We start from the raw sequence: 24863 nt of genomic DNA, 5'->3' as shown, positions 1-24863 counted from the left end.
GGGAAGATGCTATCCCTGAAAGTAGGAAAAATGGTGAGATGTAAGAACTGATGCAGATGCATACTAATAACTAAATGTGTGATGAGATGGCTTGTGGGGAAAGGATGTGCTGGGTTTGGAAGGTTTTTCTATCTAGGCAAAGGCTTTCTGACTTGTGCTACTTTGGGGTCTCAAGGAAGAGTTAGACAGTTATTTAGAATAATATTTTTAAAACACTTAACTTTTTTCAAAGGAATTTGAAAGAGAAAGACATTACGCCTGAAGAACAACTTAGATTATAAAAGAAATTTCTGAGGCACTTTGATAAATGTAATTGTGCTTTGGTGTCATCTCTCTCTGCTAATTATCTGGAACAGATAGAAACAGTTGTTGCAGCTAAAAGCAGGGGCAGCTGCCAAAGGACAGAAACGACAGCCAATACGTACTTGATTTCAATCACAACTGAGAAATGTGATTGGAATTATGATTCTTTATTCTCATTCTTACCTACATCAATACCACTGTTATTAGAATGACAAGATATAAAAGTAAAAAGGCTCAGATCATAAAAAATATTAGGAGGAATGTTCAAGAGACAGAGGTTGGATTGTGGTGATGGCGGCAGTCAGAATACACATGTATTAACACATCCCTACGTCCTGCTCCTGTGTCTAAAATGAACTAAGTAAAATTATTGCTCACAGATTTCCTGTGCTTATCCAGTATTTTATTTGGACACCTGAGATTGGATATAGACCAGTGAATACAGATTTCTAATGGAAATCTGGAATGATACCTGAGAAAACAAACACGAAATGGAAAAATAAATGGAAATACTGTGTCATCTTGTGATCATATTTAAAAAACTCAACCTGAAGACTTTTTCTTTTTTTCAACTTTATTAAAATATTGAGTTTATTTCACATGTGTATTTTTGTCTCCTCAACATCTCTATGTGTGACCACTACCCCTGCTATATCTTACAACTTTTTCTTTTAGATCTTCCCTCTATACTGCTACTGTTTAATTACACAATTAGAAGTCTAATAATTAAAGAATGATTTTTTATTGTTTACAGAACACATGAAATGACTTATCAATCATGAATGTTAAAACACTGGGTAATGTTTATAATATGTATTAACAAAATCATAGCTGACAGATCATTAGAAAGTAAACTGGAAAACTTTTGTGTGATATATTGCAAATAAACAAGAATGTTGTAAGTGTACCGTGGCAGTGTAATAAAGACTGTCATACTTAGTGACTCAGCGGGGAAGTGTTCTAAAACTGAATTTTTGAGACAGCAGGTATTAATGTAGTTTGTGCTGACTTCAGAGACAGTTTCATATGAAATTCTTGTGTAGAAAGTGTTTACAATGTGATTGTGTTATTCCACCAACCTGCAACAGTAATGAATTTGCAATCTTCCTCATCCCTTTCCTCTCTCCTCTCTTCCATCCCACTCACCACCATGACTGTATGTGTGCCTGAAATCTGCCAGACTGGGTGCAGTGGTTAACAAACAGCACTAGTAGTCTCTTGCTCACGCACAGCCACTTCCCTGGAGTTTGAATTCTGCCTTCCTATACTCCTTCATCCTCAGTGCCCCAGTTTTCACACTCATAATCACATAGTTAGCATGCAGTACAAGTATGAGGACTGAAGTTATTTATGCAGTTTTCTAAAATTCTTATATTGAAGGACAAGCAAATATAGCTTGATATAGTGGGAGCCGTGAGAGGAGACCCATGGAGTTCCTAGAGGGACTTGTTACTTGTGGGAGCTGTAGAAGGTAATGATGCTGATTCTCATGGTCAATGTAAACTCAAAAGTTATGATTTTTCTTTTGTTTGATACAGATTAGACAGTGCCTTTATCTATTATCATCAAGATCATTTGTTGATTTTTATATGGGCCAGGTGATACTGAAGAATACTTGGGTAAGGATAAAGTGGTTTGCAGGAAAATAGTTTTACCTTGAAGACATAATGTTAAGTGATATAAATCAGACACACAAAGATTGAACATTACATGATTTCTCTTGTGTGAGAACCTACCTTCCCCACCAAAAAATTAAGAGCAAAATAAAGGGTAGATAATAAGAATGAGGGAGATAGAGCTTTCTCATATGGGAAGGGGATGAAGTGAAGAAGGTGGGGAAGAAGTTAAAGAATTAAGGTACATGGTGTATTTGTATCAACTCGCCCTAAGGAATGTAATCATTATGTATTGATTTTTATTACGTACTAATAAAAAATAAAAACTAAAGAAGAGAACATCTTTAAATGTTGAGCAGGAAAGGTCAGAGAAAAGAGGAGGGGTTAAAGAGGCGGGTATGCATGAATGAAGATGAAAATGCCTCCTTGATTGAATGGTGGGCTGTGAGGCATTGGCTCACTTTATCAGGAGAAAAAGGCTAAGAGTGTTGGTACAGTCAGATTTCCCCACATCGGCCTCGGAAGGGGATTGTTAATCCAGGGTAGGGTAGGGTAGCTGCTAACCAGAAGTCTTCTTTGAGGAAGAATAGCAAATTCATGATTGTTGAGGGTAGACTGCTTACATATCTATTCAGTATTGATAAATAAAATTTAAAATTTCTATCACTTAGGGAATTTTTACCTCAGAATGGCATTAGAAGATACATGTAATTTGCTCTAAATATCCTGAGGACTTGAAGCATATTTTATCTATTTTTGTAGCCTTTTCTAAATAGTTCTATATAGTTAATGATTATTTGCTGGATGGGTAAAAGATTTTGAAAGATGCTCATACAGTATAAATTACTCAGAAATCAATCCTCAGTGATCCAATGGAAAGGGAAAGTTTGGTCTTTGAGAAAATTTTTATAGGACTGCAGGATTCCTGATTGTCATAAGACTGCTATTGTATTGATGCTTAGTCTTACACTGTTAGTTTTTTTTTTTTTTAACATTTAAAAATTAACATGTATGTTATGGACACAAATGAAAACTCTTTAGTCTGATTATTTGTCCTGGGCAGCTTAATTTCTCAAGTGATGTGCAGTACCCTCACAAGTGACAGTGCTTGTCTTTAGATTGTAAACTGTATAAGGCATATCTGAGCTTATTTTTAATGCTGTGAAAGGCACATGGTACGGGTTTACTTCGCATTTGCTATCGTAGGAGGAGCAGATAATGTCACAGTGAACGTTTTGTGCTTTGGAGCCAGACCACCTGGATTTGAATTGTCCCTCTAATAGGATTCCTATTAAGTGGTTTATGTTTTCAGGGTCTGTGTCCTCAACCATAAAATGAGATTTACAATGGAACCCAGTTACTTCAAGTCATTATTGTGTAAATGGCAATATATACCTTTATTATTTAAATTTTTATGCATTTCTTTCCTATATGTGTATGATTTTTGTTTAGGAAGTATTCATTCAGTAAATAAAATAGCACAACTTTATTTATTTACTCTTAAAAGGAAGTCCTGTTAGACATTCTAAGCACTGTGTGGTTTTCTGTCATATTGAGTCAGATGATGTTCTTTGGATACAGAGTGAAGAATCTTGTAGCTGTGTATTTTATAAGCAACTACAAGTATTACTTTAACATGAAATTAATACAAAATTAAAAATTAGTAGGGCAATTGTATAGACTTTTCCAAGCAGTTGTAGATAGGTTATTTTTGCATCAGGGTACGTTAAAAACAATAAAGGATGCAGTAGGACAGTTGTACTTTTCAGAATTTGTTTTACCATAGATTACTATAGAAAGTAAGCAAATAAAAATAAACACAGACACAATTCATACGTTTAATTATAAGCATCACCACCTTTTCCTTAGAGCTGTACTCTGTATTGTGATGTTTTTAAATTTAAATTTAGTGTGTAGTAGTGATTACTTGCAAGCATTTTTAGAATGCACTCCCCATTTGGGTCTGTGTGACTTGATGATGTACAGATCGCTTCATTCATAAACATTTATTAATTGCCTTGTGTATACTGACCTCACTTCTGGGCCATGAAAGTAAAGCAGTGAACAAACTTATATAATTTAGTGGTAGAGGGAGGCAGGTAATAAACATAGAAGTAGGATTTGTTTCTGTGGTGGTGGAGAAAAATAATGCAGTGGAGAAGAGAAGACAGTCATTTTAAGTAACATGGTTTGGAAAGGCTCTAGAGGACAGGCCTGGGAAGCCTGTGGAGGCTGGGAGAGTAGCGTTTCTGGTAGAGGGAGTAGACAGTGGCTGCTGTGGGTGGAAGAGGGTGAGCAAGGGGGAGCGGAGCAGGAACCAGCTGAGAGCCGGTCAGGAAATTCAGTCTCGTTGGGGACGTCAGTTCTTACACATGAAGGTTCACTCAGCCTCTTTGCCGCATCGTACGTCCGCCTGTGCAGCCGACAAGCGTCTGTGATACCTTGTCCTTCTTCTGCAGCTTTGTTTCAGCTTGACTTAATAACGCTTGCTCCCATTTGCTCACTCTTTACTGCCCCTTCCCTACTCCTTCTCCCCTTCCCCTTCTCTAAATCATTCATGTGCTTAAATAAGGTATATTTAAGTTCTTCTGTCCCAGGGTTCCAGCTTTCTAGTTTCAGTATATGTGGGTCTTACTCCCTCAAGGAGCCTCCATTGCCCTGTAGCATCCACTCCTGCCATGTTGCATTGCCTGGATCATGGTCTCACACCTTTTACCTTCTTATTCGAAAAAAAAATTAATAGCTTCTTAAGGAAATCAGTGTGGGAGGTTAATTTTTTGTCATTTTCATTATGATATTGCCTCTGATTCTCATGTTTGAATGATAATTTGGGCTTGATATAGAATTCCAGGTTGAAAATAATTTTTTCCCTACAGTTTAGAAATCATTATTGTTATTTTCTGGATCCCATTTTTATTGTCAGGATGTCTTTGTCACTCTACTTGCTAGTTAGATATGTGTATTAAATGTTTTCCTTTGAAATCAAAGATATTTTTATATTATCATTTTTAATAAATTTCATAGTTTATTAATTTTTTAAAGTTTTGAGACAAGGTCTCATCATGGGCAAAGGTAGGCCTTGAACTATATGGTACAAGCTGGCCTTGAATTCATGGCAGTCTTCCTGCCTCAGCTTCCCAAGTGCTGGGATTCTAAGCATGCACCACCATGCCCAGCTATAATTCACTAGTATTAGGCCTATTTTTATTCATCAGGCTAGTTACTTGGACTTTTTTAATTTGAAGATTTTTGGATTTAGGATGAATCTGGAGACTGTCCTTTTGTTCTAGAAACTCTTGGTTTTCCTACTTTGCTATTCTCTTCAGTTTTACTAATTTCAAAACATCTTGATAGATTTTGCATTCACTGAATTACTGCATGTCTGATATTACATATATATATATATATATTATTGTGTGTGTGTGTTTTGTTTTTACTTTCAAACTTCTTTGACTTTATTTTCTAGTTCTTGGATTTAGATTTTTATTACTGTCATATTTTTGTTTTTAGCAATTATCTTTCCTGGTCAATGTTGATTTGCTTTCCATAGCATACTAGCTTTCCATTGCTGCCAAAAAATACCTGAAAAACTTGCAGTGTAAAGAAAAGTGTATTGTTCACTAGTGGTTCAGAGGTTTCGGTCCTTGGTTAGATGCTCTGAGGCAGAACCATCATGATAGAAGAGAGGGTGGAGGAAAGCTGTCAACACACGGCATCTAGGAAGCCAAGAGCAGGGAAGATTTAGAGAGGAAGGAGCCAGTCATTGGAATCTTGCTGTAGGCCCTTGGCCAGAGCATTCTCCTTTATCAAGCCAGTATTTGCCCTTTTAGCATTGTTAAAAATGCTTCTAACTCTCCTTTACCCTAGTAGGTTTACATTCTTTTTACTCCTTTATAGGCATGTTCTTTGAGAGGGAAAGAGATAAAAGGTTTGGGTGGTTAATCTACAACGTTTAACTGGATAGTCTATCCAGTTATTTTAATTTTTATTTTAACTTACTTCACTAGAAGCACTTCTCCATCTTCTTTGAAATTACTTCTGGAGCAAGGCAGGATTTAAGCATTTTTGAATGCTTCTTATGAAGGATTTTATTGTGTGTGGTTACGAAACTGCAACACAGTGGGACACAGAATTGAAAGTGCAGTGAAATCCTAACACAAGTGATGTAGTGAAAGACTTCTATGCACTCAAAGCCAACCTTTATGTTTTTAGAGGTATGAAATATATAGTCACTATTCCTTCTACCCAGAATATCTTCCCTTCAAAAAGAAGAAAAAAAGCACGAAGCTGGTAGAATTTGCTTCCAGGCAATTTTCTTCCAGCTACTAACATTCTTTGACTACTTTTTCTACTTTAGAAATGTGGGCAACTTAAAAAATAATCATGACCAGCATAATTATGTCTAGATTCTATTAAAGAAAATAGATGTTAGGATAAAAAGAATTCATATTTTATAGTTTCAAGGTTTTATCTGTATGTATTTTTCTGTTTGACAGAACATTTCCATGAAGATTCACCATGAAGAACTATTCCCTGTTAATTTTCAAGGATAAGTTTGGCCTTGAATAGTCAGGTGACAGACATGTTTGGCCAATGGTAGTGAAAATATCAAGAACCATTTTCTACATGTGTTTGCTTAATTAGTATAATTAGGGCTGCCTACTTAGAGTTTCATCAAAAAAGACTAACACATTTTCTCATATTTGTTTTCTGTATATTATATATAGACTTAGCATGTTTTTTGTCTGCATTTCCTGAATAGGGAATAATTTACTTGTATAGAAAAATAATTTATTCACTAGAGTATTGCTCATATTTTTTTTAAATAATAATACGCATTTTGAATTTGAGATACATTTTTATTGATGTATGTACAAGAGGTGATTGGAAAACGTGGTAAATGTTTAAATAAAAGCAAATGATAGTAAAAGACACATTCTTGTTAATTCCCTTCCGAATAGTGCCCCCTTCCTCAAACACACTTATTCTGTTGTTTTTGCTAATTTCTAAAGCAATTCTAGAAGTCTTCTTTCCTGAGTATCGCTGTGTAGTAGAAGTAACAGTATGATAAATGCTGCTGTCTAGTATCATCCATTGGAAAGGCTGGCTGTAAAAGCAGTATTGTGTGTCCTTAACACCTTCCCGCCATTGGATTTGGCACTGTGTAACTGCTGGCTCTCCTCCAAAATCAAAATGACTATGGAAGATAAACATTTTGAATTGATTTAGGACACTGAAGCACCCACAACAGTCCAACTGAAGATACTTGAGAAAGGGAGTATCCAGACCTGCTTCGAAAAGTGCCAAGAAAATGGGATAAACGTGTTTGAAGTGAGGGGTGTATTTTAAGGGGGATTAGTGGCAGTGGGTCTGTCCTCTGTGTGATTCTTTGGCTATAAAGGGGCAAAATTCCCCAGGCTACTACCAACCCAAATTGGCCTTCATCTATTTTAAAGGTATCCAGAGGACCTCAACAGTGTAAGAGACATGAAGCTACCTAACATCACAGCAGTAGATATAATAATTTTTTAAAAATATAAGTGTACACCATGTTTTATGATTATACTGCCTATAAAACTTTAAGTTACTTAGCTTCTAAACACATGGTAGTTGGTTTTCCAGTGTCACTGGTAAGGTCTTTGGCAAAATCTCAGCATTTTCCAGTGTTATTTTTATTTTATATGTAGACACATTTGGAGAGATTATTATGTGGAAACACACTTTTTTAAAAAAAGAATCAACTAATTTAATTCTTATACCAATGTTCAGAGGTTGGTACTATTATTATTTCCATATCTTGATGAGTAAACCTCAGATGGTGGAGTCTAGACACTTGGGTCAAGTGATATAGTCACGATGTAAAACCAGGCAGTCTTTTCCAGGGCTCCTTCGTCAGTACCACTGAGACTTAAGATACTAATTGACAGCCACCCATATTGGTGCACATCTGTGATCCCAGCCTTCGAGGGCAAGACAGAAAGATTACATGTTTGAGCCCGGCTCAGGCAGCTTAACGATTTATGAGACTGGGGATTAGGTCAGTGGCACAAGCACCTATGTGGTTAGTGTGAGTTCTATGCCTGGTACAAAACCAAAAACAAAACAAAACTTAGTGACTTATGGAGTCCCTGTCTAAAAATAAAAAATAAAAACAAGGATTGGACATGGCTCTAGGTTTAATCCCCAGTACCCCCCTCCAAATAATAACTCACTAGAATGATCGATCACTCTGTGTCAACACAGAAGAGCTAAAGCTCTGTCAGATTTTATCTCAATCATGACAAACATAAAGGGCTTGCGCAGTACCCTGAAGATTCCAGTAAAACAAAGGACTTTGAAAGAAAGAATTGTTGATTGTCCTTGGATCAGCACAATAAAATTGGTAAACTGAGAGACTTATCCAGCCATATGTGTAATTATTCTAAAACAGGAAAGCCTGAATCTGTGTATTTATACTCCAGAAGGTAAGGAGGCAGAGCAGATACACACAGTTCTGCTGTGATTTCAGCTAGCTTCATGGAGGTAGGACTCTCTTACATTGGTGAGGTCCTTTGGATATCTTTAAAGTAGATGAAGACCAATTTAGGTGGTAGTAACCTGAGAAATTTTGCCCCTTTTATAGCCAAAGAATCCCACAAAGGATAGGAAGAGTAACACCTCTTGTTTCTAAAGTATGTATTATTGACCCAAACTTAATATATCCATTTTAACTGTACAACTGGGAATGGGTGGATTGGGTATAGTGTCTTAAAAGAAATCTACATGGCTTGATCATCTGTGTTTTTTAAAATTTTATTTAAGGAGAAAAAAGAAAAAAAAAACAGAAAAAGGGTACAAGTTACACAGAATTTAAGAAAATAAACAGTAGGAAATCACTAGTTAATTACATATTGTCATCTTAGAAATAGTTGTTCAAGTTACAAAATTAAAGCATAATAGAGGGGTCTTTCAAACAGTGAGACTGCAAACAGTTTTGTTCAATGATCCAACAAAATTCAGTAATATGGTTATCTATCTTATACACTTAAATATACATGCAGTTATATCCTTTAGAGCACTTTCTTTTCCTTTCTTTTGTACAATGACAATTACACATTTTGGGTTTTATTACTCCCACTGTTGTTATTACCTTTTTTTTTTTTTTTGAAGAAAGTAAAGCCAAATGTGACATAACAGGACAGAGTCAGTTAAATCAAAAGGATGGACATAATACATAATGTAAAAACAAAATACAAGATGATCAACAGTGGTTACCATAATGCCTCTTGCTATCTTGAAAAGAATTGCCTATATCGTCAGTTATAATAAAATTGAACAAAACAGTAAAGAACAAGACCAATAAAACCAAAACATTGGAGACATTAGCCCCGGCAGCTTGATTTTTGAGTCTTTCTCACATTTGTAGGTCAGCACACACTAGAATTATCCAGATCTTTATCACATGGGAGAAGAGAGAAGTTGTCTTTCCAATGAGTGAGGATGGCCTGGGTCCTTCATCAGAAGTAAGAATATGCTGAATGGAGGATGCTACACTGTTAAATCCTAAAACTACTATGGCTGCAAGTCTGTGGAGCTCACAAGAGAAGCATAGAATGTCTTCATTTGTTCTGAAGCCAACACAGCACTTAACATGTAAACCATGTGTGTTTAAGGAGAGAAGGACATGCTTATCACCAAGAAATAATTCATAGCCACCACAGTATGAGTAATATGGAATATCAGTATCTTATAAATAAGAGGCAGGTACTTTTAGGAAAGTAATGCTTTCTGGTCACCTGCAAATTCAGAATCCTGAGACGTATGGAGCATAGGGAACAATTTGGCCTGCAGGTTTTGACATGAGTAGACCTAACCTTGAATCTCAGTGCTACCACCAATCCTGTGAGCTTGGACCTTCTGCTTCCATGTGTAAATGTCGTTTTCTTTATATGTGAAGTGAAGAAAATAATAGTGCCCATCTTCTAGGGAAGTTAATAGGATTGAATGATCATCATGTTCATCATCAGCCACAGCAGCAGCAGTAGCACTTTCCTCCTTTATATGTGTTACTTATTTCTTGTTCTTTTTCTAGTGTTTCACTTCAGTTGTAGTTTTTATCTTTTGCTTATTCTACCACAGGACGTTCCAATTGGCTTTGTTGATTCTGTTGACACTGATCGTGTGCCCTAATTTGTCTGAAACTCATATGAACTCATGCCCCTTAGTGGTTAATCCATAAAAGTGTTTCTCATAACCTTTGGAGCAATGTGGAGTTTATTTGGCAGGAAACTATTGCTGGAAGCGGTGGTAGCCCATGATTCTGTGCTCTTTCCATCTTGCCCAAAGAATTGGCTGAGACAAATAATGAATAGTTAAATGCAAACTTGTATTTAAAGGAAAGGAAGAAAAGTAAAAAGTATAGGAAAGAGAAGAAAGGAAAAAAAGAGTAAAGAAAAGAGAAGAGCAAGAAGAGTTACATCCTCTTAAGCAGGACAGGCCACTGCAGAAACAGGAAGGTGGTAGAACACAAAGGTCACAGCAGCAGCAAAGTTACTTGCCATCTTGTCTTATACTCTTTTCAGATCCTGTTCATCTGAAGTTTCTCTGCTCACACATCCTGGCCTTGATTGACAGGTCGTGTCCTGTTGGTTAGCCTGTGTTTTGGGTTTTTGTAATTAACAGGTTACATCTTGTCTTCCAGCCAGCCTGCCATGTCCTAATTTCCTACTTCAAAACTGCATTGTAGATACTGCTGGCTGATCCATCTCATAGGGACATTTCAGGTTTAAGCCCAGTGTGGTTGTTTTCACTTGTTATTGTCTTACAGGAAAGTTTCTTGCTGTGTCACATCCTTGATCATGAAGTCAGTTACCAAGGGGCCGTCAATGATATGTGGACGAGTTTTATGAAAAGGAGATAATAATCTCAAGACTTCTGCTTGTGATCATCCCACTCTTTAGCCAGTCCTATAAATATTATGGAAAACCCTCCATGCATTTAGCAAATTTGATTAGACTTGTTCTTTTTAAATCTTATTCTCAGGCCTTTTCATTTAAATAAGTTTTGTGTTTACAATGAACTAGAAATTTTATTGGAATCCAATAGGGTCTGCATACTATGTATTTTCATCATATATATATATATATATATATATATATATATATGTATATATATATATATATTTTTTTTTTTTTTTGTCTTTTTCGTTTTTATCGGTACCAGGGATCGAACTCACGACTGCCTGCTTGCAAGCCAGGCGCTTATGCCCCTGGGCTAAATTCCCAGCCCCATTTTCATCATATTTTAAGAGTAATTCTATGTATCTGTTTTGACACTATAGAAAGTTTGAGAAGAAGGCTGGTAATCAGAATCAACTTCTTAGTAGCACACAGATTTTCTGTGGGAATATTATCAGGAGGGGTCACTACATGCTTAGGATTATTGATATTTTATTGTTTCAGTTTTGTGAAATAACTCTAATGCTGCTGATCTGATCTTTTTACGACAGAAACCCAGGTTTCATTTTCTGTTTTATAGCATTGACTTGTGGTTTTCATTGTATTTTGCATAGAGGTCACAGTACTGTTCTGATGAGAAAGGAAAAACTACTTTAAATTCAGGCTATTTCTTCTATCAAGTTAAAAAATTTTTTTTCCCCAGAGAAAAGCATTTTGCTAGCAAGATTTTTTAGCTTGTGGAATATTCTAAGAAAAGTGCATATAAATGTAAAGAGCATGAATGAAAGAATAGTACTTTCAGCTTGTGTGTAAAAAATTCAGATTCCTTTTTCATGGTGTTATAGGGAATATTTCAGATTTTGGGCATATCTGCTTTTTTCCATTTTGAAATGGTTGCTCTGTGTATTTATCCTTCCTAAAGGTATTTAAAATGTGACTGCTTCTGTGAAATGTAAATATTAAGGTTGGTGTCTAAAGGTCATTTTTAAAATTTAAAACATCTGCACTCCTTCATGCTTAAATATTTATTGAACAGAAGTTGTGTAACTTAGCTGTGCTGGTGGGGAGTCCTGAGCTGGCGTAGACCTTGGTCTGTGAAACCAGCATAGGTTACAAGAAACATGCCAAGGTCGACACTTAGCAAGTGTGTGCCCCAGGTGGGACAGACAGTTTTGGAGGTTCCCCTGTTGTTTTATAACTTATCTTCATAGCCAATAGGTTACTCAGATGCATGTTTATTGTTTTTCCTGTATATTCATAGTTATACTGTTGCGAACTTCTAGGAAAGGCTTGTTCAGGAAAGTGGCTCAGAAAGGCAGAAATTGGGCAGTTTTGTGCTGCAGAGGAATCACATCTTTATCCCTAGAGTGAATGAACCAGTGCTCAGAAAGTGGGTAACAGGATATTCACGTAGTCATTGACTTGAGGTCTTCTGCTGAGTTCATTCTTAATGATTCTCTTTTTAGGTCCTCTATGTGGCATTAGTCAGAACTTGCTAACTGAGCAGAGGAAAGTTGTTGAAGATAGTTCTGATACTGTAATTGTTCATTTTCTTACTAGTTTTGCTGCTTTTTAAAGTAAAAAGATCATTGAAGAAGAACATATGCCCTTGGAATGCAATAGTATGGGGAAATGTAAAAGCAGACATAGGCACGCCGTGTGAACTGAAGGATAGTTAGTCTGTATTCCTCTGTCTGTATTCTTCTGGATGCCTGACTGGTAGAAAGGAAGAGCAATGGTGTCGCTGACATCAATGTGGACATCTTAGCTTTTTATCTTTGCGCTTTAGTGCTCGACTCTGTGCCTGGTGTATGGTAAGTGTTAACACTATTTTGGTCACTGCCAACAAGATAGGGAGCATAAACTCTCAGGAAGAGGAAAGTAATGATTACATTATAAATACCAAAGATACCCAAGGAGTGGGCAAGTAGTTTAAAAACCAATTAAAATACCCATTCAATTTTAATCTAAAGATATCTAATTAAAAATAAAACTTAGTAAACTGGCAATGTACATTCTGTATTAAGCTTTTTTATATTAACAAATGTTTAATATTAAAATAAAATCTGTTTTAGCCTTTAAAATACAAGACTCCTTGTATGCTTCTTGTGTCAATCAGCTAAACTCTCTTTTTTACTTTAATTTAAACTTTGTATTAGACAATGCTAGATCTTAGATATCACATACCAGTGTATTTCTAATTAAAATAGCTGTAATTGAATTTTTATTGAATAGTACATTACCCAAAGTAATATTAATGTTGAATGTTATAAGGAATCTATTTTACTGTACATACACAGGAATCTGTGTGTTAATTAAAGATTGTTATGTAAGTGTTCTTCAAGAGCTAATTGATTAAAAGATGAAAATATTCAAATTGGAACATGCCAAGAGTGTGTTTCACAGGAAAATTGATCAGTTAAAGGTTGATGAACAAGAAATTATGAATATCATTTTTGGTATGAATAAGGGAGAAATCATTTAAGACAGCTATGCTTGTATCTTTGTGCTTCTGTCGGGCAGTGCAGTTGCTTCATCAACGGAGAATGCCTGATTATGTGGGTTGCATTCTCTGTGTCTAGAATCCCTTTTCCCGAGTGACATTCTGGCTGCTGTTTCCCTGCTCGTGACATTCTGTTTCCTACAAGCTGACACACACACAGCTCAGGCCTGCATGCAGACCTGTCCAATTGCCCTTTGTCCTGTTTTCTAGTTTTTCTCATCCCTCCTCTTTCACCTCTCTGTCTTCCTTACTGGACTTTTCCCAGCTTCCCAATGGAGAGCTCTCAGTATTCCTGTAAATATGTTGTAGTATCTACTACATCATTTGCTTTGCTCTTTCTGCCAGTAAACCTGAGAAAACTGTCCTTAAAGGAGATAGAGCTTATTACATTTTCTGTAGTGCTAAGATTGCCTTTTATAAGGTATCAGCTCCCTATGGTCACATATGCATTCTTCCTTTAAGTTTTTATATGTTAAATATTACCTTTTTGTTTGGGTAGTTTTTTGAGATCAGATCTTGGTATTTTGCTGTTTGGTTCAGGTGTTGTTCAGAATTGAACTAACATAAAGCTGAAAAGTCTTGTAGTTGATTTTTCTAAAAAACTAGAAGTAATTTCACAAAGCTATCTGAGACCAAGTTACTGAAAGTTATAGTATTCTAGTTCTTTTTGAAGTATATAAGTAGGATTAAAAGAGTCAATCACTTTTCAGACTATTTCTGATTAAAAAGAAGCATTTTGAGGCAGGCTGATTGTTAAAAAGAATTCTTAAATGTTAGAAAACTAGCTGGTACATACTACTTAATGTTTGCACTGATGGATGTTCTCACGATTACATGCATACGTATTCAGTGTTGGTGGCGTTGGGAGATATCTTTGAGAAAAGGACTTTATAGAGTCCTAGGGTGGTGGCTTTTTACCCGTGCTTCTATACAGTGGTCTAATAGTAACTTTTTTATTTTTTGCTAGTGTTTTTATTATCATTTTAATTTCATGATACTTGAAAGTTTGATAATAAATACAGTTTCTCAGTGGTACTATGTAAAATACTTTGGTATAACAGAGGAAAAACAGAACTGTAGTCGATTTTTCTTGTGGAGATTAAACAAGTGGTAGATTCTGCTTCTACAGAGATATATGCATTGTGGATGATTTACCAGATTTTATAAGAAAGCCTGTAATTTGTGTGTGTATTGAAAGCTGATGGCTGATAATTTCATTTCTTCTTTGATCATTTGGAACATTTTGTTTATTGCTGTCCCCGAAGACAAGAGTTTTGCTTTCTGATTGGCATCAATTATCTTAAAACACTCCCAATTTTTCTGAAAATGTGTGCCTGACAATTTAAAGCTATTTATTTGAAAGTTATTCGGTCGTTCTTGGCGAAATTGATTCCTGACGTGTTTTTGTTTTCTCAATCTTCCTTTGTTCAAAGTTTTCAGCAGCATTCAGGTATGAATACATTATGTAGCTGATTTTCTTGTTGGTAAGAGTAAATTTCACTTCTAGTGTTCACTTCCTCTAGTGGGGACACTGGTTTCCCTGGTGTGTCGTGAAGGTGGGTATATCATTGTTATCATTCTCATCTGTTCAGTAAATCTGACGTTTGCAGATTCCTTATGTAACCATGGGTTTTTAGTTCTGATGACTTTTAAGTGGAAGCTTTGCAGTTACAGTGGGGGAATAGGATACTGACAGAAGGAAGGCAGCTGAGAAAGCCAGAGGGCGAGAAGGGGAGCAAAGGAGTGTGTGGCAGGTGTGCTAATCCACTTTGTCATTAAAGTTACATTGAATAAATGTAAGTTTTACTATAAATAACTTCTTAACTACTTCCACCTTTATCTAAAGGAAATGTTAAGAAAGCCTGTGGGCAGCCGATAGCTTTTAAAAAAGTGTTTGAATTTCACAGAATGGTGCGAAGGTGAAGTGTAGTAGTAATAGAAACAGAAACACAGATAATGGAGCAATGGGCAGGAACTGAGGGGCTGAAACAGTGCTTGAGCACTGAGCTGAGACTGATCCTGTGCAGGGCTGAATTGTGTAATTTCGATGAGTGTGCCAGGAATAGTGCACCGCAGTGGGATGCACACTGTGCTCCCCAGGGGTTCGCTGCTCCTGTGGGGCTGCACAGCAGTAGTGGTTGTGATGAGGTCTGTTCGGAAGCAACTCTGCACTTTACCTCAGCTGGTTTAATAAGAGAATCAGGTATTACTAGAGAGGATTAAGAAAGTTAATTGATTTGATCTTTGTCTTCTGAGAAGTAAAGCTTCACTTTTTAAAAGTCAGAGTCAATGTTGAGATGAATCGTGAGGTAAATGTGTCTTCCCAGTTCTTTAAGACCAGCTGATGTGGTAATTCCCAAAGCTAAGCTTTCCTTAAGAAGCATGGGAAATAAACTTGGCTGTGTGCATCCAGGGCAACTAGGATAAAACACATCTTTGCACCACATGGCAAGCAGTGTACTTGGAGACCCTGGAGTCCATCCAGATGATCTTCCACCAGGGGGAGAAAAGAACCATTGTTCATGAGAGTTTGAATTACGGAACTTGCTTTGCTCTTCTAGGCTGTGCTGCTGTGATATTACAAAGGCTCTTTGTTAAATTATCAAATTACATCCAGATATAGATAACAATTCATGTGGTAAGAGTGGGCAGTGCTAGTCTTTGAATATATATATAGCTTTCCTCCACCCCACAACATCATACCAATTGAATTCTTTGTGACTCTAGAATTCAGAGTTTGATTGCACAGGCTGAAAATCTACTGATTTTGTTTGATTGGCCAGAGGTATTTCTCAATCTGCACTATCATGGTTTTCATTGTTGTTATTACCTTTATACAGGAATTATTTTCCATATTATGTTTATTTGTATAAGTATCTGTGAGAGCAGTGGTTGTGTCTCATTCTTTATAGTCTCTGTTATGACTAATACAAAGCTCAGTGAATGGCTGGTAAATGAATAGAAGATGGATAGAAATCCATTAGGTGTGAAACCCAGAAAGCACAGTTTCCAGTGCCTTCTTAGCACCTTCTTTATGGGTGCCACAAGTCCCCAGTGTACTTTTTGTGGCTTTTTCCAAAATCCCCTTGCTAGTTCTTCTTTAGTCTTTAATAACCCTCTTTCCTTTGTGGCCAGCAGCCTTTAAAGGCCAGGACTGATTTAACAGACCAATTTCACTTTCATAGTTTCTGTGACATTTTAAGCTGCTTATGAGTGGTTGTACTTACCAACAGTTTATAGGTAGTATGTGCACCACTAGTTAGTTTTGTTTCTCTGTAGATATTGTACATAAAGTTTTTAGTTTGTGCAATTGCAGCAATTTGGATGTCTGGTTAGATTAGTTGGTTAAAGCATTCAGGCTTTCTGTAGGTGCAGATAACAGGTTAATAGCTCATGTTGCATGACTTTCCCTTATGAATTATTAGGGTAAGTAGCAAAATTTTAATATTTATCATATTTAATATAGTATAAATTTATAGAATTGCTATATATAATTAGATGTGTAAAGTAGCTTCATGAAAACTTCTGATGGCTGTGAAAACCACATTTTGTACTATGTTATAAGTCAATATCAACCTTGTATTTCCCTTCCTTAGAGATTAAAGCAGCACATCTGTTAAATTATTTAGCGTAGCTGTGGCATTAGTGCGCTCCAGTAGCTCTGCATCCTTTTTGTACATGTGTTCGTGTATGAACTAGCATGCTTCGATGCAAGGGAATGAAAATCAGCCTGTAGTGTCTAAAGTAAAGAACGAGATGAGTTGGAAGGATCTGTGTGGCAGGATGGAGACAAGGCCAGGGCAGCTGTGCATTTACAGTCAGGCAGCCAGCAGAGCTGAGGACCCCAGGCCAGGCCTAGGGTTTCCACACTATCAAGGATGGCTATCTTGCTTGATGACTAGACACACTGCTACTTCTAAAACCAACATTTTCTCGGCTTTGCCACCATCAAAGGGGTGGGGGTTGGAGGGGTAATTTGTAGCCAAACTCTGGTTGCAGAAGTCCCAGGGAAGGAAAATGAGTGTAAGTTGGATCCTTTGGTCTTGGACAAGGTGCAGTTCTCCTTGGAATTCAGTGGATGGTGAATTCCCTCGGAAAAGAAAAGAACTATTTTGGTCATTAAAGACAATTGATTCTATTACCAAAAAGATAATAGCAGTCATATTCTATTTTAATGACTACAAAAGAGAAACATTCTATAAGGAATGACGGAAAGGGCTCAACCGCTCAAACACTGTTTGAATATTGCTGTTGTCACTTTCATAGTGGATGTTTGGAAGGTTGTAGAGTAACTTAAAGCATTTCAGAACTCTTAACATCTCTGCTATTTATGCATTTTTTGTAATGAGCCTGATTTTCTTTACAACAGTGAGCCGCATTGGTTAAATGATCTTATTATGCATCTTGCATGGTTTGGTTTGTCTTCTATTTTGTGTGGGTGATGTACGTGTGGTTTTAGCATGACCTAAATTATTACTAGTGTTTTGAGAAGGCAGATACTAAGACAGGAAGTAGCCTTCTCCTTCTTCTTCTTTTCTCTTCTCTCTCTTCTCTTTTTTCTTACTAGTACATGTTTGCAGTACACAAGGTTTACATTCATCACGAGAAGTTGGTACGTAACGCATCTTAAATCTTTTTTTGTTCCAAGCTTTCCCATCCTTTCCTGCTCCTTCCATTTCTTGGCCCCCTTCCCATTTGTAGGAGCTGTAATTCCATTTTTTCCCTCTCAATCCTTTTTTTTTAACCCCCTTCCTCCCCTCTTCCATCTCTTTGTTTTCCTTCCCATTTGAAAAATATTTCCCTACTTCCTATTGTCTGTGTTTTATTTTGCTCTTTATTTATACTTTGGGCTTCTTAAGAGAAATGATGCAATATTTAAGTCTGTGTGTCTGACTTATTTTAGTTAATAGTATGGTTTCATGGTGTACTCACTTTCCTATTAGTACCTTGAGTTTATCCTACTATGTGCCCATCAAGATATGCATGGATGAAAAAATATATTTATACACAATGGAGTGTACTCTGCCATAGGAAGAAAGTTGATTATAATTCATAGGAACATATTTTAATTTCTGTTGTTTCTTTATTATTTATTTATTTATTGATTGATTGATTGTAAGTTTCTTTGGTTTGTTATCTTTTTATTATCCCAAGTGTATATTTTGGAATACGTAGCATTGTTACTCATTTTTTCCCCAGGAAATGCTTCCTGTATTATTCTGTTTCTTAGGTATAGAAAGTGAGGCAGGGAAGCAAATTATTTAATGAGTACTTTTTATTTTAATATTTCAAGTGCAGAGTAGAACAGGGACAGGTTGTATGGATTTAAAAATATTGTGTATTTGTCTGTTTGACACTTTTAAGATTTTCTTAATTAATTTTCTTTCTGTATTACTTGTGTATTTGTCTGTTTGACACGTTTTTAAGATTTTCTTCCTTTGGGGAGCTTCTGACTAAGTGAAATTTTAGAAAGCTGGAATAAAGTTCCTAAAAGCAATAAAGCTCACTTATAGCCCTGAACTAGATATTATTTTTCCTTTTCGCAGTTACTTCAGAAACTTAGGTAAGTTTATACAACTGGGAGGCTTCACTCCTGAAGGCACATTTTGCTAGCCATGGGTTTGCAGCCTTGTCCTCACTGGCGCCAGGATACAAAGCAAAAAGCAAAGCCTCATGTCTTTTCTCAGTGCCTTTTGCTGATATCTGAGGATTTTGTGTCTGCCACTGAGATTTATAATTTAATTCTCATTTTTCAGATTGTAATGGTTCGCTAAACCTTTTGAATTCTGCAGTACTGTTTTTTTGTGAATGTGGTCATAACAACATCACTTTTACATCCCATCTTCATTCCACCCATTTGGGGCATGGCATCACATCTGAACTCCTTTGTGTTTCCACTGGCTCATAAAAAGGAAACAAGTGCCCACACGTTTTCTGTGTCACCTAAATAAATGTGTAAATGTGTGTGTGTGTGTGTGTGTGTGTGTGTGTGTGTGTAGAAATCATTTGTATGGTGGGTATGTAGAAAATCGGTATATGTTTTAATGCAGTGACAAGTCTTATATGATAAAGATTAGAAATTTAACCGAGGGGAGGCAAAGGCTGAGTGACACATACACCATTCCCAGTGCTGTTGAGGACTCAATATGAAAGGAGGAGGAACATTCTTCTGTAAAATGGATAGAAGTAGAACTGGGCTGACATGAGGTTTTCAAAAGCTAGGCAAAAGTAAGCTTTTTCCCCCCTTTTACTATAATCTACACCGACCTGTTTCTATTACTGGACTCCTGATTTTCAGCTTTCAGGCTTCTTGATACTCATAATGCTCTGAAGTTCCTTTGTAATAGCTTTGTCTTTGGACTTTTAATTTCCAACCTAGATAACATTTCTTTCTGAACTGTTTTCAGCTGGGCACTTTTTCTGCATTTTACAATGACCAGAGCAGGATGTGGCTATAGCCACAGAGCATGCTCCACTTACAGAGTAAGTATGCTCCACTTACAGAGCATACAGCAGTGTACGGAATAGAGTTGAAGATGCACATCCATCATTCCCACTTCTTGAGTATCCCCAGATTTGAAATCAGTTTAGAGATCACTTTGTTCATTGTAGCAGTATTCTCAGTAGCCACATCATGGGATCAACTTAAATGTTCATAAGCTGATGAGTAGATAAAGAAAATCTATATACACACAATCGATTAGTATCCAGCCTTCAAGAAGAAGGAGATTTTGTCATTTGTGATGACATGGATAGAATTGGAGAGCATAATACTAAGTGAAGTAAGCCAGAAAGACAAGTACCACATGTTCCGTGCATGTTCTCTTTCATGTGTAGAAGCTACAGTGATTGAACTCATAAAAGCTGAGAGTAGAATGGTGCTTCTAGAAACTGGATAGGGAGCAGAATGAGGTGATGATGATGATCAGTTTCAAGAAGGAGAAGAAGGTTTTTTTAATTTATTTTTTAGGTCTTTTGTACAGCATAGTGAATGTAGTTTAAAACAGTATATTTATACACTTCAAAGTTGGTAAGAGAGTACATATCAAATGTTCTTATGACAGAATTTATATTTCAAATGATGGATGTGTCGCTTGATTTAATTGTTGTACATTATTTTCGTATACCATAATAGCACTTAGTACCCCATCAATGTGAGGTAGAAAGTTCAGCTTGTTGAGACCAGGTCCTAGTGGGCCCTAAGGCTGTGCTGCTTCACCCAAAGGCTGTCACTGATGTCCATCATTTACCCCATCATGGAGTAAAGAAATCTGAAGATTGGGCTTGTTACAACCAACTTAAAAAGCCAGTGAAGTAATAATACATTTTAGAATTTTAAAAAAACCTCCTGTAAAGATGGGCATTTCATGAGATCAGTCTTTGTTTATCTGCAGAAATGACCAAGCAAATGTCAGATTCCAATCTTTGTGTTTGTCAATCTTCTTTCCTGTGTTTTCCTTATATTCATTGAGATGATTTTTTTCCAAGACCTTTTAGTCTCTTCTCTTTGAAACTAGAAACCTTGTTTCAACTTGTACTGCCATTCTTTGATGGTATGGTTTCAGATACACATCAGTATCTACTAATAAAGATATTCCTTGCAGCCTGAAGATAGGATTAATTTCCTGCAGCTTTTCCTGTAGCCACTGTCTTTATTTGGGCTTTATGGCTGACTATAAAGTTATATTAGTTGATGCTTTTTTTCCTCTCAGATTCATCTACTTCCTGTGCATCGCCATTCTACATGCATTCACCAGTGTCTCCTGTTTATTTATTCAGTAAGCGTTGAATGCTGTTTCTGGGGTCTCAGGAGATGCAGAGACTGAGTGAGCAGAAAGCTGTGCTCTTGAGCAGTTCACATCTAGAAGGGGAACAAGATAAACAACTAGACAGAGCAGGTGGGTGAACAGAAGCACCTCCGTGTGACAGAAAAGGGAGGGCAGCCTGGGAAGGACTGGGAGGAGGATATGCCTGAGGTTCATGCCCTCTTCTGGGGAAGGACGTTCTGTGCAGAGAGCACAGCTAAGATAAGAGCTCAGAGGCAGGCATCAGTGTTGAGGAAAAGAACGGGTGTCCACCATGGCTGGACTGCGGTTTGGTGGGTGTTGTGTGTGTCCTGCTTACTTACACTCGGTTGGTGGGTGCCTTGGGTCCAGTCATTCAACATGTCACTCATACTGGACATCTCTTGCCTCCTTTATCTTTCCATCATCCCCAGTTTTGTTACTTTCAATCAAGGCCTGTGTACTCTGTTGTCTCAACTTTCCAAATGACCTTGGCCTTACCCCTTTGACACCTCCAAATCCATCTCCTACACCATTTCCGTAGTTAAATGGAAAAATCTCATCTAGTCCCTGTTCTGTCTATAGTCAGTCCTTCAGAGTCTCCTTTTTAGCATAAATGGCAACTTCTGTAGGTTAAACTTTTTAACATCTTAGCATGGTATACAGGGCCTTTTATGATCTGGCATCAGAACACCTTTGCTTCAGCTTTCACAGAGGCTGATGTACTGGGGGCGGTTTCCGGAGACAGCTTCCAGTTGCTGATATTGTGCTGTTCCTTAAGTGCTCCTCCCTGCGGGGTGGAATCTGGAAGCCTCAGGTCACGTTAGCTTCTCCGTGAAGGCTTCCTTTCGGAGACCCTCAAGGGAGGTTACTTATATCCATCTGCGTGTTCTCAAAGCACGTATTTTAGTGTATAATAGTCACCTACTTCTCTAAGCCTCACTGGGTTCCTTGAACACAGAGAACATGGCTGTTCACATTGCTTGGCATGTCTGGGTGTGTTTGCTGACTAAATCAAAGTATGAACAAGAAAGCCTCTTTTTTGTTGTTGTCAACACTTTCCCTATTCCTTAGTAAACAGGAACACAGATTTACATTTTCTTACCAGCCAACTTGATTAGAGGAAAAGAAAAGGTATAGGAGCTACTTCAATGTAGGGAGCACTTCTAGCAGTAATTGTTTTCCAAAAACATAGAATAAGAGAGGAAGGGACATTATCTAGCTCTAAACTATGGAGCTGGGAAATTCATTAATTATTTTACATATTTATTTAATATTTTCTAGATGTGGGAGAATAAGAAATATGTGGTATATTTGGTTTATTCTTCAAAGGATTTAAAATAATAAAAATGCCAATAATAAAAGAATTTTAAGAGCTGGGCCTGGTGGCATATGTTTGAGGTAGGAGGATCCTTACAAGTTTGAGACCAGGGGCTGGGGATTTAGCTCAGCGGCATAAGTACCTGCCTTGCAAGCAGGCAGTCGTGAGTTCGATCCCCGGTACCAAAAAAAAAGTTTGAGACCAGTCTGGGCTCAAGTGAGCTTGAGACCATCCTACATAGCGAGACCCTGTGTCAAAAGGGCAAAAAGAAAAATTTATGGGATAGCATATGATTAAGTTTTAAATAATTCAGATAAGACACAGTATTGGTTCTGGAGAAGGCATCTTTGTGGGTACGAGAGATGAGTAGTCACAAAGAAAACCTCAACTTCTTGAAAAAGGTGCTGAAATAAAGTGCATTCTGTAGAAATGGTGTTCATATAATTCAGTAGTTTTTCAAAAACTCAGAAGGTAAATTTCTTTCTTGGCTTTAGTGAACAAGGAAATATGTATATTTTAAGAACATCTTGTAAGATTTGTGAATGAACTTGTGTGTTGTAGGAAAACAAAGTTGAATATTTTCATGGTATCTTTCAAACTAATGAAGATAGTTTACCAATAGGGGGCTGAAGAAATGATTCATTTAAAGCACTTAGCATGCTAAGGAAAAATGCTTTTCCTTGCTTTCTGATCACCAGTGAAGACCACAAGTCCCAGGAGCTAAGGGAATATTGACCACTCACCAGTGACCGAGTAATTACCGTTTCTTAATTTCTTACTTTCTTAAATAAATGAATATTTATGTGGTCAGATTTTATGCTTGACTTTTAAATTTCTTGCCTAAGGTGCTTAGCAGTTGTATTGTTGCGTCTTAATCTAATTTGTGAACTTTTGTGGTTGTTGGAGGGTAGGAAGCTTTTAACAAAGATGAACTGCAGATCAACCACATTCCTGTAGAGGTCGCTGAGAGAGTGGCGTACTTTCTTTGCCACCCAGCACCTTGTGGCATGACTTGGCACAATTTGTCTAAAGATTGTGAGATCTGGTTTGTGTTGCTGTTTTGTTTTTGAGTTTGGTATGAACTCTAGTCTGCCTAGTAATTTCTGCAGGCTCATAACTCTTCATTATGTCACTTTGGTTCAGTCAGTGCTTCACCTGTGCATATTTTCAGCTTCATGTATTTGGGGTATGGTTATTTTAGAGTTCTCATTGTACTTCATTTGTATATGACATGTATACACACATGGACACATAAAGCCATTTTCCCAGCTTTTGGAGCCTGAATGACGGTAGCCTACACGTGGCCTTCTGTAGGACCTCAGATTATTGTTTAATGGGGTTGTCACTCAGGACACTTATTGGCTTTCTCGAGTGCTTTTAAAAAATTAAATTAAGCACAATGAGGTGCATCCCCTTGATTAAATGTTTTTTCTCCTGTGCAATCACCATTAGCTGTTTGGCTCCCTTTCTGTCTTCTTTTGAAGCAGCCCTGCATTGCAAATCAATATCTTTGTGAAGAGACAGTATGTTGTGAATTGCCTGGACAGCATATGCACATTTACTTTGGCTGCAATGCTGCTGCAGAGCCTGGTTACTCTGCCTTCCTGGGAACTCCACAGGCAAGTCCATCGTGTTTGGAGGAAAAAAAATCAGATTTCTTGAGGGAAAAAAATTGAACTGTTAATGCAATTGATATTGAATGTTTGCATGTCCTTTTTGCTCCTTTGAAACCATTTTTTGGTCTTCTCCCCAGGGGTCAGCTTCTCTGAGATGATTTCTGGCTTTTTTTTTTTTTCCTGCTTATGCTTCCCCCTGTCTTGGTTGTAGTACGGCCGTACCATTTCAGCTTGCTAGTGCAGAAAGATGTGAATTCAGTTGCCGTAGGAGGCTGGCCTCATGCAAATGTGTTGCTAGAGATATGTTAAAGAGTTCCAGGTGAATTGAGCTTGAGAGAGACAACACCAAAACGGTAAGACGGAGGGAGCATGCTTAAAATCGTATCAAGGGTTTTAATTTGAAGCACCTCGGCAAGTCAGGATCTTGACTCACTCATTTACAACTTGAAAAGGGTTCACTTTATGCATGTCATTTTACTCCCTTCTATTTAACTGCCAAAACCATCGCAGATTGATTAAGGGTTATTTAAATCAGGGGTCTGAGTGGAGGTTACTCACGAGTCTGCAGAGGCTCCAGAGGCTATTGCCTGTAGTTTGTAAACACCAGAAGCAGCGAAAATATGAGGAAGAGGTTCAGTGATTGCTTCCTTGCCGTATCTGAGTCCTATTTTCCTGCAGTTAGTCTTGTTCATTATAGCTTACAGAGATCTTACAGATTGTTTTGCTTGGTTATGGTTGGCTCAGTGCCCGCTGAGGAAAGCCAGTGAAGGACGGGAGATCACTC

The 24863-nt window shown here is 37.2% G+C and overlaps 1 protein-coding gene across 7 annotated transcripts in view; it reads left to right on the top strand.

Annotated features, from left to right (window-relative positions):
* Positions 1 to 24863, top strand: part of Cdk14 (cyclin dependent kinase 14) — a 567752-nt gene that overhangs the window by 84831 nt on the left and 458058 nt on the right. The window contains exon 1 of one of the 7 annotated variants that reach the window (XM_063243029.1): positions 17949 to 17970. The exons of 5 other annotated variants lie outside the window; for them this stretch is intronic. The gene's annotated coding sequence lies outside the window, so the exon portion shown is untranslated. Of the gene's footprint in view, positions 1 to 17948; positions 17971 to 24275; positions 24433 to 24863 lie in introns of those variants that run through there. One more of the 7 variants, XM_063243036.1, reaches the window with a different exon arrangement.

The sequence above is a fragment of the Cavia porcellus genome, unplaced genomic scaffold (assembly GCF_034190915.1).
Source record: "Cavia porcellus strain 051 isolate PalLab524CR breed Dunkin Hartley unplaced genomic scaffold, mCavPor4.1 scaffold_2, whole genome shotgun sequence".
Taxonomy (NCBI): Eukaryota; Metazoa; Chordata; class Mammalia; order Rodentia; family Caviidae; genus Cavia; species Cavia porcellus.
This window is presented reverse-complemented; position numbering and strand designations above follow the sequence as displayed.